Raw genomic sequence first — 11,762 nt, forward strand, 5'->3', positions numbered from 1 at the left:
ATTACGGTCGATCCGAGTTCGGGAAGTGGGAGGGGGTGAGCTTTTAAGGGTAAAAAATGGTTTATCTTGATTTCCGGCAAAACTACAAGTCCTATGGAAAAAAGTTAAATGGCAAAGTTGTAGGCAATAAAAAGATCTACAACTTTTGTATTTGCAATTTTTTCACATAACCTCAAAATTTAGATGAAAAATTCAAAAAACTAAGTTTTTGGTTTTTTATTTATATCTTTTTCAAAAAAATTTTTTTTTCTACGAAATTTTGTGAAAACTTACCTTATTATGTCCCAAATACACTGTAATTTATTTGATTAAAAATATTTATTTTTTCGCTTCATTTTAACTTAATATCAAAAAAGCACCCTAATTTTTAATCGAAAATTCTGACGTCAAAATATCAGCTTTTTTCAAAAAGTTTGGGGGCTTTTTGTTCCTTGAAATATCTACTTTCTGATGGTGTAAAAAAAAATATACATTACTATAGGAAATATTCTTAGAAAATGAAAAAAATTGAAAAAACAAATTCGAAAATTTTTTAAAAATCATTATGTACAATTTTGAGGTATTTATTAAAATTTACACTTTAATTACTCAAAAAACGTAAGATTTCATGTTTTATTGATAAACGAAAAAATTGCAAATTAAAATATACTTCTATAATTAACAAACAAAAAAGTTAATAAAGTTAATATTTAATAAGACATCTACAATATTTTGAAAAAGTTGTAGAATCTTCTTTAAATAATATTTGTAGATGCCCATTTATTGCTGTTTCAAGATAATTGCCGGAAAAGGAAAGAAAAGTATCGTTAATTCTATATTAGACGCGAAAAATTTGTCAAATTTGGCCAATGTTTTTTACAAAAAAGATGAAAGTAAAGAAAATATAAAAAAAAATGGATTACAATTAATCAAATCTATTTATAAATGTAAAAAAGAAAAAATAACACTGAATCAATTAAGGTTTCAAAAATATCAATTGGCAAAAATTAAATCATTCTTCATTTTGGCAAACCTCCCACCCACAGAAGGAGCAGCAGAACAACATTATTACAGAGCATATTATCAACTTCAAACTTGGTTGGGTAACGAATTGACAGCAACAGATTGGGGCTGGAAGCAACATCAGCGTGGCATTATGCCCAAATTTACAGAAAAGGATTTAATTCCGGAAGTATTGCTCAAAACTATTTGCTGCAGCTGTGAAACTGGGTGTAACAGTTTAAAATATGGCTGCCGAAAACATGGTTTAAAATGCACAAATTTATGCACTAATTGTCATGGTTCTGAAAATTGCTCCAATATGGAAGAAAGAATCTACGAGGAAGTAAATGATTCAGAGGAAATTATGGATGAAGAACCAATGCAGACTGGAAATAACATTGGAGACGAAGATGATGGTCTTGAAGATTTCGACGATCAACTAGAGTTGGAAAGATTTGTCGAATCTGACGATGAAGAAATGCCTCCAACGAGACAAAAACTAATGAATAACTGATTAGAATTTCAGATAAGGTATTTATAAATAACAAATTTAACGTTTTTAAAAAAAAATTTAATGAATAACGTAATCAGAATTCAGTTTCTAAATTCAATAGTACGATTTACATGTATATTTATTTTGTATGAGATTTTCTATGACATGAATGTAATTTGAGTAAAATAAATAAACTTTTTAACTAAAAAAAATTGCAGCAATCACATTTTTTGATGAAATTGTACATAGTAATTAAAAAAAAAATTTCGAATTTGTTTTTTCAATTTTTTGCATTTTCTAAGAATATTTCCTATAGTAATGTATATTTTTTTTTACACCATCAGAAAGTAGATATTTAAAGGAACAAAAAGCCCCCAAACTTTTTGAAAAAAGCTGATATTTTGACGTCAGAATTTTCGATTGAAAATTAGGGTGCTTTTTTGATATTAAGTTAAAATGAAGCGAAAAAATAAATATTTTTAATCAAATAAATTACAGTGTATTTGGGACATAATAAGGTAAGTTTTCACAAAATTTCGTAGAAAAAAAAATTTTTTTGAAAAAGATATAAATAAAAAACCAAAAACTTAGTTTTTTGAATTTTTCATCTAAATTTTGAGGTTATGTGAAAAAATTGCAAATACAAAAGTTGTAGATCTTTTTATTGCCTACAACTTTGCTATTTAACTTTTTTCCATAGGACTTGTAGTTTTGCCGGAAATCAAGATAAACCATTTTTTACCCTTAAAAGCTCACCCCCTCCCACTTCCCGAACTCGGATCGACCGTAATTTATGTTTCCTCTCATTTTGATCATATTCCCCTGCTTTTCTAATGGGTTTGATCCTACTGTAATTTTTTTTGGTTTCAAAAATTATCTACTCTGGTCTAAATGGAAATGGTCTCTGCCTATAGTCAGTTCTCACTTTCAACATACAAGAGTCAACATCTTACCCTATTTTATTGATAATTTGGTCTAGAAATTGAATGTTTTTCATTATTTTATTTCAGAAATATTTATTTTAGAAAAGAAAAAAAATAAATTTGAAGGTAAGCTTTTATTTAACACTGTTTGACTAAAAAGTAAATTCAAATGAACTGAAAACAGTATAAAATAAATTTTTTCCTTTATTGTGATTTTAATATTCTGAGACCAAAAATAGAATAGCTGAGCCATAAATCATAAATAGAATGCTGCTTAAGTCCGAGAATTTTCTGATCTCTGAAAAGAGTTAAGCGTTTTACAAAAATAATTTGCATACTCTGAGAATGGCTTTGCAAGATTAAGGGCCTAAAATGTAGAAAACGAATGAATATTATTCAAGCGGTTTAATCGGAAACCCGCCAATACCTTAGTAAGTATATCCAATACATAAATAAGTACAGAAGTGATAATTTGTTTTCATAAACACTGTTTCAAATAAGTTCAAAAGGGATTATTTATTGTTGTTCCTTCATGAATATTGAATTGTGCCAATAATAAAAGTAAGAAACTCATTATTGGGAAAATCACTAATGACATCTGTCAGTTAATATAGCAGGACTAAGGCTTTTGAAAAAGTAGTCTACTATGTTTCATTATACAGTTTACATTTATTGGAACAGCTTTGTTGTAAATTAGACTGATTTTTTGACATCCATTTATTAATTCAACGCCTGCTAAAGCCCACTTTGTATTCATTAACGTAGGAGTTGGCAAAATGATTTTCTCAAGGCAACCGTCATTTTTTACAAAACATTTTCTCATGATGCGGGAAAGTATGGTAATGTAAAACAACCCTTAAAAATGATTCTAATATGAAGTGTATGTATGATAACAATTTAAAAGACGTACCTAGCAACTAATACCCTAACGTACTAACCAGTAACCAGTTAAATTGTTTTATTTAGTATTCACTGATATATATATATAGTAATTACCCCTATAATTGCCATTGGAGATAGCATAACACACGTGTTCAAAAAGTTCGGGACCCAATCTGAAATTGAGAAAATAATGATTAAGATAAAAGTTGTAGAATTTCTCTCATACAATCTAATGACCTTGGGCTTGACCTAAACCTTGACCATAATGATCACTTCAAGGTCAAGTGGTTTTTTAAAAATGACTATTTATGCTTATCTTCATTAAAAGACTTCTGCATGAAATTAATACGTAGAAAACAACAAAAGATCGATACGAACAGGGGCTTGAAAATTTTGTGTTATGAAAACCATTAACTCGTTTCAATCATTAACTCGTTTAAGAAAGTCGTAAAAATTCAACAACTTTTGTCCTGATCATTTTCTTTTTTCAATTATTAATTTCTAAAACTCACGGGGGATCTCGAACTTTTTATATACTACGTATCTTTGGCTCAGTAAACATATCTACAGCGGATTAGAATCATTCATTGTTTTAAAATATAGTATCTAGTTGATTTTATACAACTGGTCTGTTACTACGCTGCACTGTTAGTGGATAATATGAATCTACGTTTAAATATTCACCTAGAGATTTATCTTTTTATACCCTAGTACAAAATACGCTCATTGGATAATTATTATATTATTATCGTTGTATCAAAATTACTGGAGACAATAAACTATTACCCTTTGTATACAGTAGAGTCTCGATAATTGTAAATGTCCAGTAGTTCAAAACAAAATTTTTTTTTGCGTTTTCCTCGATTTTTTCAAAGGGGTACCCCTTAAAAAAATTAAAAAATACGAAAAATTTTTTTCTTCTCCAAATTTGATAAAACTTAGTATATAAAGTAATTTTGACCCAAAAAGTACAAAAATCGGGTGTATTTGATGACTGGTCGAATAGTTTTTGAGATACGGACTAAAATCGATCAAAATATTGCGATATCTCATAAACTCTGCATCCAATCATTAAATTAACCTGAAATATATATTTTTTGGATCAAAATTACCCCATCCACCAAGTTTCACCAAATTCCAAAACAACAATTTTTTTGAGTTTTTCTCGATTTTTACAAAGGCATCCCCCTTAAAAAAAATAGAAAAAATCTAGAAATTTTCTTTATCTCCCATTTGGATAAAACTCAGTATATAAGGTAATTTTGACCCAAGAAGTACAAAAATCGAGTGCATTTGATGACTGGTCGAATAGTTTTCGAGATACGGACTAAAATCGATCCAAATATTGCGATATCCTAGAAACTCTGCATCCAATCATTAAATTGATTTTTATACTTTTTGAATCAAAATTACCCCATCCACTGAGTTTCATCAAATTCCAAAACAACAATTTTTTTTGCGATTTTCTCAAAGAGGTGCCCGTTAAAAAAATTTAAAAAAATATAGAAATTTTTTTTTATCTCCAATGTCGATAGAACTCAGTATATTCCATCCCCACTCTTTCAGTGGGGATGGAATAATTCAATTGCAGTCCACCTTTGTTGCATTGTGACTTAATTACAGAAAAACGAGACAGATGAAAATGAAAAACATCACCTAATGATTTTCGATGCAATTTACTTAATTAATAATTTTGAAAATTTTATTAAAAACGCAATGAATTATCTTTAGTACTTCCAAAGTTGGTACGTCAGAAGAAGCTTGCTGTGTAAAGACAACACTCAGTCGATTATCGTACAAAGGTCATCATGTTTTTTTTCATAATTGACGTATATCCAGACGGAAAATTTATTTATTTTCTAGTTTTGACGTTATTTATTGTATATTGACAACTTATCAAATACTTATTTGAGATGTAATGTTAGGGAAGCATTTGGGAAATTTCAAGAAATTGTTGTTTCAAACTTGCAACGGTCGAACACCGAAAAGCTTATATATTATTCTTTTTACCATTTTCAAAATCGTACACTTCTTTACCCCAAACTGTATAATAAATAAAATATTATCAGAATTATATACCAAATATATATCTTTACGCTTTAGAATATAATAAATGTTTACGTTTGTTTTGTCTATCTGTCTGTCGTAAACTATACGTAATACGCTTTCAAATAGTAATTATACTGTGGTTAAATTCAAATAATAAACTTTTGTTCTAAAAACACACGTATTTAAACGTATACACGTATATAATATTAGATGATTTATTAATCAGTATTAAATGTTATTACCTGAAATTAAATTACTACTATTTAGTTAGATATATATATATACATTATACAGTTATATTGTACTATTATATTGTTCATATAACATTTATATACGGAGTTATATCACTGCAGTACAGGTGGATCAAAATTATAATTAAGGATAAGTAAATTCAACGAGTAATCGGAGTAAATAGACTGAAAATTGTATAGGCCGTAGTTTTCTTGTAATTACATGTTGGTTGGGTAGGGTTTGTCGACTATAGAGAAGTTTTTCTTTGAACAAATAGAAAGAAACGAAAATATTACACAGAAGGCGGGACTCGAATCATCTAGAAACGACCCTCGAGGTCGTCCTAGAAACCTCTTCCTTCGTGTCTATTCTATTTGTATGTTTGTGTTCAAATGAGAATACGTAATGACGTTTTCCATTGAAATCTACAGTGTCACTCTCATATGTTAAGTGGTATAATGTGTTAATATAACAAAAGTTATTAAAAGTATCATGTATAAAAGACTTTGACCTTAAAGTATACAACAAATTTGAAATAAATGCTGAAGCTCTTAGCCTTTGCTTTCAAAAATAGCACACTATTACAAAAATTTTTGTCTATTTTTCCTGGTCTATTGTTTTCAAACTATTCTTAAATCCAACGTAACGTTTGAATTTACATTGATACCCGCCGTATGCTGTTATGAAGAATGATAGGTACTTATAATATTAAAATTTATAGAAACCCCCGACAAAAAATCATGTCAAATCGATTCGTTTGTGGCATTGTATCTTCTAAATGGATTAACTGATTTTGATATTTGTTTGTTTGTTTGAAAAGTAATTTGATTGAGAGTGTTTTCAATGTTTCAAAATCTGTTTACCTTAAATGATAATAAATTCATAATCTGTTCATCCGTGTAGGAGCTACGAAGCTATAGACTGGCACGGAGATACACACATACACAAGCACGTTGAACATATAACAGCCCTCTTTTTATTCGGGGGTTAAAAACACCTCTAGAAAAGCATACTTAACTATATTATGCTAATATCTTAAATAGTTGCTTCTTTTTTTGTAATTCTTTAAAAACGGATGAAAATTCGAAGAAAGTTTTTTGGTCAATACGCCAGAAGCCTGTTGCAAAATCACCAGGATTTTGATTTTATCACTTTGATTTATTTAGGGTTATTAGTATAACAAAAATTCAACTTATTTGACTGTTATTAAAAATCCTTCCTTTTCCTCGAAGAATTTTAAGCGATTTATCTAGAGTTACTCATCCAACTTGTAATCCAAAAAAACAGCCGGAGAAAATAAAATGGAACCAGGAAAAATAGCAGAAATATAAGTCCCAAACACATCTGATATTGATTTTTGATAACACTGTATTGTTATAATTAGTTGGTTGGTTTGTGCAAAGCAAATTGTAGAGTTTTGATTTTGATAAATAATATTTATGAGATATAACAATTCAAAAGTTTGTTACTACATTCAGGGGAAGGTTTTTTTTTTAATTAAAAGTTGCTTATGTCAGTTATACTGACTGCTTGACGTTATAAGTAATTTTCCCAATACCCAAATAAAAGTTTGATCTACCTGTAAGATAAATTAATATCTATTATTACTATGTTTATGGTATTTAGTTAACTGGAAAATTTATTAGACTCACTCACATACAATGGTTTGATACACCACCAACTCTACTAAATTAGTAGAATTATTATGTCATAAATTAACTGTTTTTTTATTATTTTACTAAACTATATTATATAGTCAGTCAGTTTAGTCAGTCCTAGTCGGTATAGTAGATATCATTGTGTTATTATTATTATTATTATTATTATCATTATAATTAATATTATTATAATATTTTTATTATATTATTTAAAAAATGCTTTTAATATGATAATTTGCTTTATATACGACAAACGTTCTTGGTGTTATTTTTATTACCATTTTAATATTACGTCTAAATGATAGAAAATGCAAAAATATCCCGTGTATAAAAAAAAACTCGTGACTAGTAGGGCTGCATTACCAAAGTCATATTGCTCCTCATTTAATGTTTCTTTCTGGTTAGATCAGGGTCGGATTTAAATTTCTGTCGTTCTGGGGCACTGAAGAAAATGCCGCCCTATGAAAATTAATTAATGTTATTGGATAATTCTCCAATTTTAGAAAAATTCATTCATCAATTAAAGTTTCTGTTATCAAAAAGACATACATAATTTGAAAATATTTTTAATTCTTCAAAAAAACTATATTTCTGAAATTTATCAATTCCAGAAAATAAAAATATCAAATTTTATTTTTTCAAACTTTATGGAAATAAATTAATTAAACTATTTTAATAGTTTTCACTTAAATTTCCTGTATTATAATATACAAAATTTTAATTTGATACATAATGCATAAATTATCTTGAAAGATAAAATGTTTATTTAAAAGAATTAGTTAATTATATATTGTATAGAAAATGTTTTCTCATTTTCCAAATTTTTCCGCCCTAGAAAATTTGCCGCCCTGGGCTGCCCCTAGTGTAAATCCACCACTGGGTTAGATACTTGGAATGAAATTACTGAAATGCAATTACTGTCTTTTTTCAAACAGTAGTGCTTCATTACTAAAGTCATATTTCTCCTCAGTTAATGTTTCTTTCTGGTAAGATACTTTTTATTGAAATAAAATTATTGTCTTTCCTCAAAAACATGAAATGTCTTCAAAACACACTGGTTAAATTTCCTAGACAAAAAACTAAGTTTTTTTGTATTTTTGTTGTTGGAGAAACTTTATTATTTATGAAAAGACAAATAACATAATAATATCATGCTAGTATAACGAATTTTGATGGCGATAGTTCAAAAAGAGATTGCGAATCTGTTCCATTCTAGCATCGGATTCATAGATTGTCAGAAACAAAAAAATAAACAATAAATTTTCTTCCTTATTTCCTGAATGTCAAAATGATGACCAGGACCACATAATTAGCCAAATAATTGCTCATAAGCTTCTGCCTGTTCCTCAATTGGCAGTTTTTTAGCTTTAAGTATTATATTGACATTTTCATTAAATTCTAAATTGTTCTTGAAAGGCTGAATTTTCATTAAATTTAGAAAAATATTCAGAATAATTCCATTTTAAATTAAAAAATTTAAACATAAATATCTGTTAACTATTGTGGATTAAGGAAAAATCGACAAAGTATTCTGACGAAAAGTTCTAAAGATATTTTGATAGGTTGAAAGATCGTAAAAACGCATATTTATTTTTAGAAATAATATATATTTCAAATAGTGCCCAACGACTTTACCTGAAATGAATTCATTCGATATAGTTATGAGCGATATTAATAAAATCGCAAATTTTTTCTTTTGATTCAATTTTTATTCATAAGCATATAAATAATTAACATTTTCGTTCAATGAGACTATTTTTCATTTTAAGAAAGAAAATATTGGGTGGATATCGTCGAAGATAAAATCTTCTTTTCCTATAATAGTGCCCCATTTTTTAACGTACGAGCTAAAAACTTCAGAACTAAACCCTCCTATATAGTCGACAAGCTCAACCCAATCAACTCATCACAATACATAGTTATCAAAAATATTTTAATCAGTCAGATATGTTTGGGATTTATATTTCCGGATTGATTTTTTTCGGGTCTCTTTTTTCCATGTCTATTTTTCTGGGTCTGTTTTTTTCGGGGGTTATTTTTTTCGATTACCTTGTCCAACTTTCTTAAAATACATCAGAAAAAGTCTAAAAAATTCCATTTATCACTCAAGAAACATGATTAGAACATTTTAGATTACACATAATAATAATTCGACAGTAGTCGTACAACCTTAAAATAGCCGAAGACGCACAATATTATTTAAAAATAAAAACAAAAAATTAATAAAAACAATTAAGTACATTGTGTATATAATTTAATAATTATAAGTTTTGCTGATAAATCTTAATTAGCATTTAAAATTTTAACTAATTTTTGTGATTTAAGATAAGACAACTTCTTTGGTAGTATATAATTTAAGTAAGTTTGTATATTATTATGCAGTTTTTTAAGTATTGTACAAACAAAACACACTTAGTGGAGAAATAATAAATTATAATATTTTAATGACTGCTAAGATGATGGTCTTTATTTAAATCAAACAAATTTGTATATAATTGCTTGTCTTTTTGTTTGTTTCTTTATATTTTTTGGGTCCGATGGTCAAATGATACACCTCTAAGTGTTCCGGTAAAGTTGAGGAGAATAGCTCTCTTCTTGTTTTGTCCGGTAGTTTGTGCATTATTGGATCTTTTCCTCTCTTATGCTGAATGACAAATTTTTTTATCTTTCAGAAAGAAGTAAATTTTGTTTTTTCTTGCCGTGCGTCGAGTTTTTGGTGACATGACACGAAAATATTTAATATCGATTGAAGAATGAAACAAGATACGCAAAACTCCGTACGCAAAGTAAAATCCTAGACTGATATTGACTCTCACAAACTTTTTTTCTTACCACAAAATATTCATGGTTCTCATATATACTTCCGTTTCCGACGGGGACTGAACGTTAGTATTCATCAATCTTTACTAGTCCCTGTGGCGCAGAGGATAGCGCGTTGGACTTCTAATCCAAAGGTCGCGGGTTCGATCCCCGCCAGGGATGGTACAAATAATTTTTAATATTTGGTTCTGGGTATGCTTTTAAAATATTTTACTATTTCAAACTAAACGCAAAGGTCTTACACGTTTTTGAGACAATTTTTCGAGTTGGGTTATTTTTACTACAAAATTTCGGTAAAAAAAACGCCTCTTTTTCGAAAATTTTAATATAATTGACCAAACACTTGCCTTTTTTCACTTCAAACTTAAAACTTTGGAATAACTATGAGCTTTTTCATAAATAGTATGAATAATCAAAATTTCGTAATTTAAAAATTTAAATTATTAACGAGTGTATGAAAAACTATAATAACAATAATTATTATAAAAATATAAGCAAATTATAAAATAATTATTTTTTCAAATTTCATATCAAATCCATGAACAAGAATCAGAAGTTCAGAATCACTTAGTTAATAGTTAATTATACAGTTTTAATTATTATTACATAGGTGTCGTTTTTTTGATTGAAAAAAGTTTTAGTTTCCTTAGTTACGGTATTATATATCCTGTTATATCATCGAATGTATTGTTGACGTAAATTCATAAAATTTTACCCTAGCAAAAATTGTCTAACGCTTCTATAGAAGTTTTCACTTAAAAAACCAGCCCACGTTTGATGCTTTTCCAGTGTTGACGTAAAAATAAAAATACTGTAAGACAGAATTTAATATTTATTTCCACTCAATTTGACAATACAATTATTGCATTTACAAAACAAGAATGTAAATTACTCAACACTTAATCTACAAAAAAATCATTTGGATAATTATTATTTTGGAAGTATATTTTTGGAAGTATATATTCCAAGTTATAGCTTAAAACAATCAATGCTCTCTGTATTTTAAATTATAGATAAGATTTTTATTTTATTTTTATTTTTTTTGGTAATATGTATTATAACACAGTAAACTAACAATGTTAATTGAGTTTAACATTAGTTAAAATGTTACGGGTTGTTTGAGTTAACAAAAATTAATATATTATCGTGTATCATTTTAGTTAATCGCATTTTAAAAACAAAAACATTTATTGTATTAGTGAAAATGTATATCAATTTTATATACACTGAAAAGTAGAGAAAGTAAGTTAAGCATTTGGTACAGATATCAAACGATTTCTTTAAATAAATGAAAAACCTATAATCTACAATAATTTCACTTTGTTAAAGTTTAGTTCAATTCTACAATCGATGTTTCATTTGCCGATTTGTAGTTTTAATAAACCAATTGACCACATTAAACTATCTTTGGTGTGTGTGTGCGTAGGTTTTTGTTGTGTTTAATGTAACAAAAATCCACTAAAATCGACTACTTTATGTATTCGTTTTGAAAATCTTTTCATCTGAGTCAATATAATATGATCCTTTCAAATTTCAGACCTTTATCATGAACCGTTAGAAAGTAATTGAATAGTTGTCGAACTGTTTTCCATCACTGTATAGTTGTTACCATTGCAGTAACAATAAAATCTTAAATATACTACTCGACTTCCAGGGAATGGTTTGATGATAAATTCACTTTTTAAAACTACAATGCTTTTCCTTCTTTGTAGAAGTAAAATTAAG

General features: G+C 27.8%; 1 non-coding gene across 1 annotated transcript; it reads left to right on the forward strand.

Annotated features, from left to right (window-relative positions):
• Window positions 1–10,126: 10,126 nt before the first annotated feature.
• Trnar-ucu lies at window positions 10,127–10,199 on the forward strand. Its single transcript has one exon. It is a non-coding gene; the product is annotated as a tRNA-Arg (tRNA).
• The last annotated feature ends 1,563 nt before the right edge of the window (window positions 10,200–11,762 follow it).

Source organism: Chrysoperla carnea, chromosome 1, assembly GCF_905475395.1.
Source record: "Chrysoperla carnea chromosome 1, inChrCarn1.1, whole genome shotgun sequence".
In the NCBI taxonomy this organism is placed as follows: Eukaryota; Metazoa; Arthropoda; class Insecta; order Neuroptera; family Chrysopidae; genus Chrysoperla; species Chrysoperla carnea.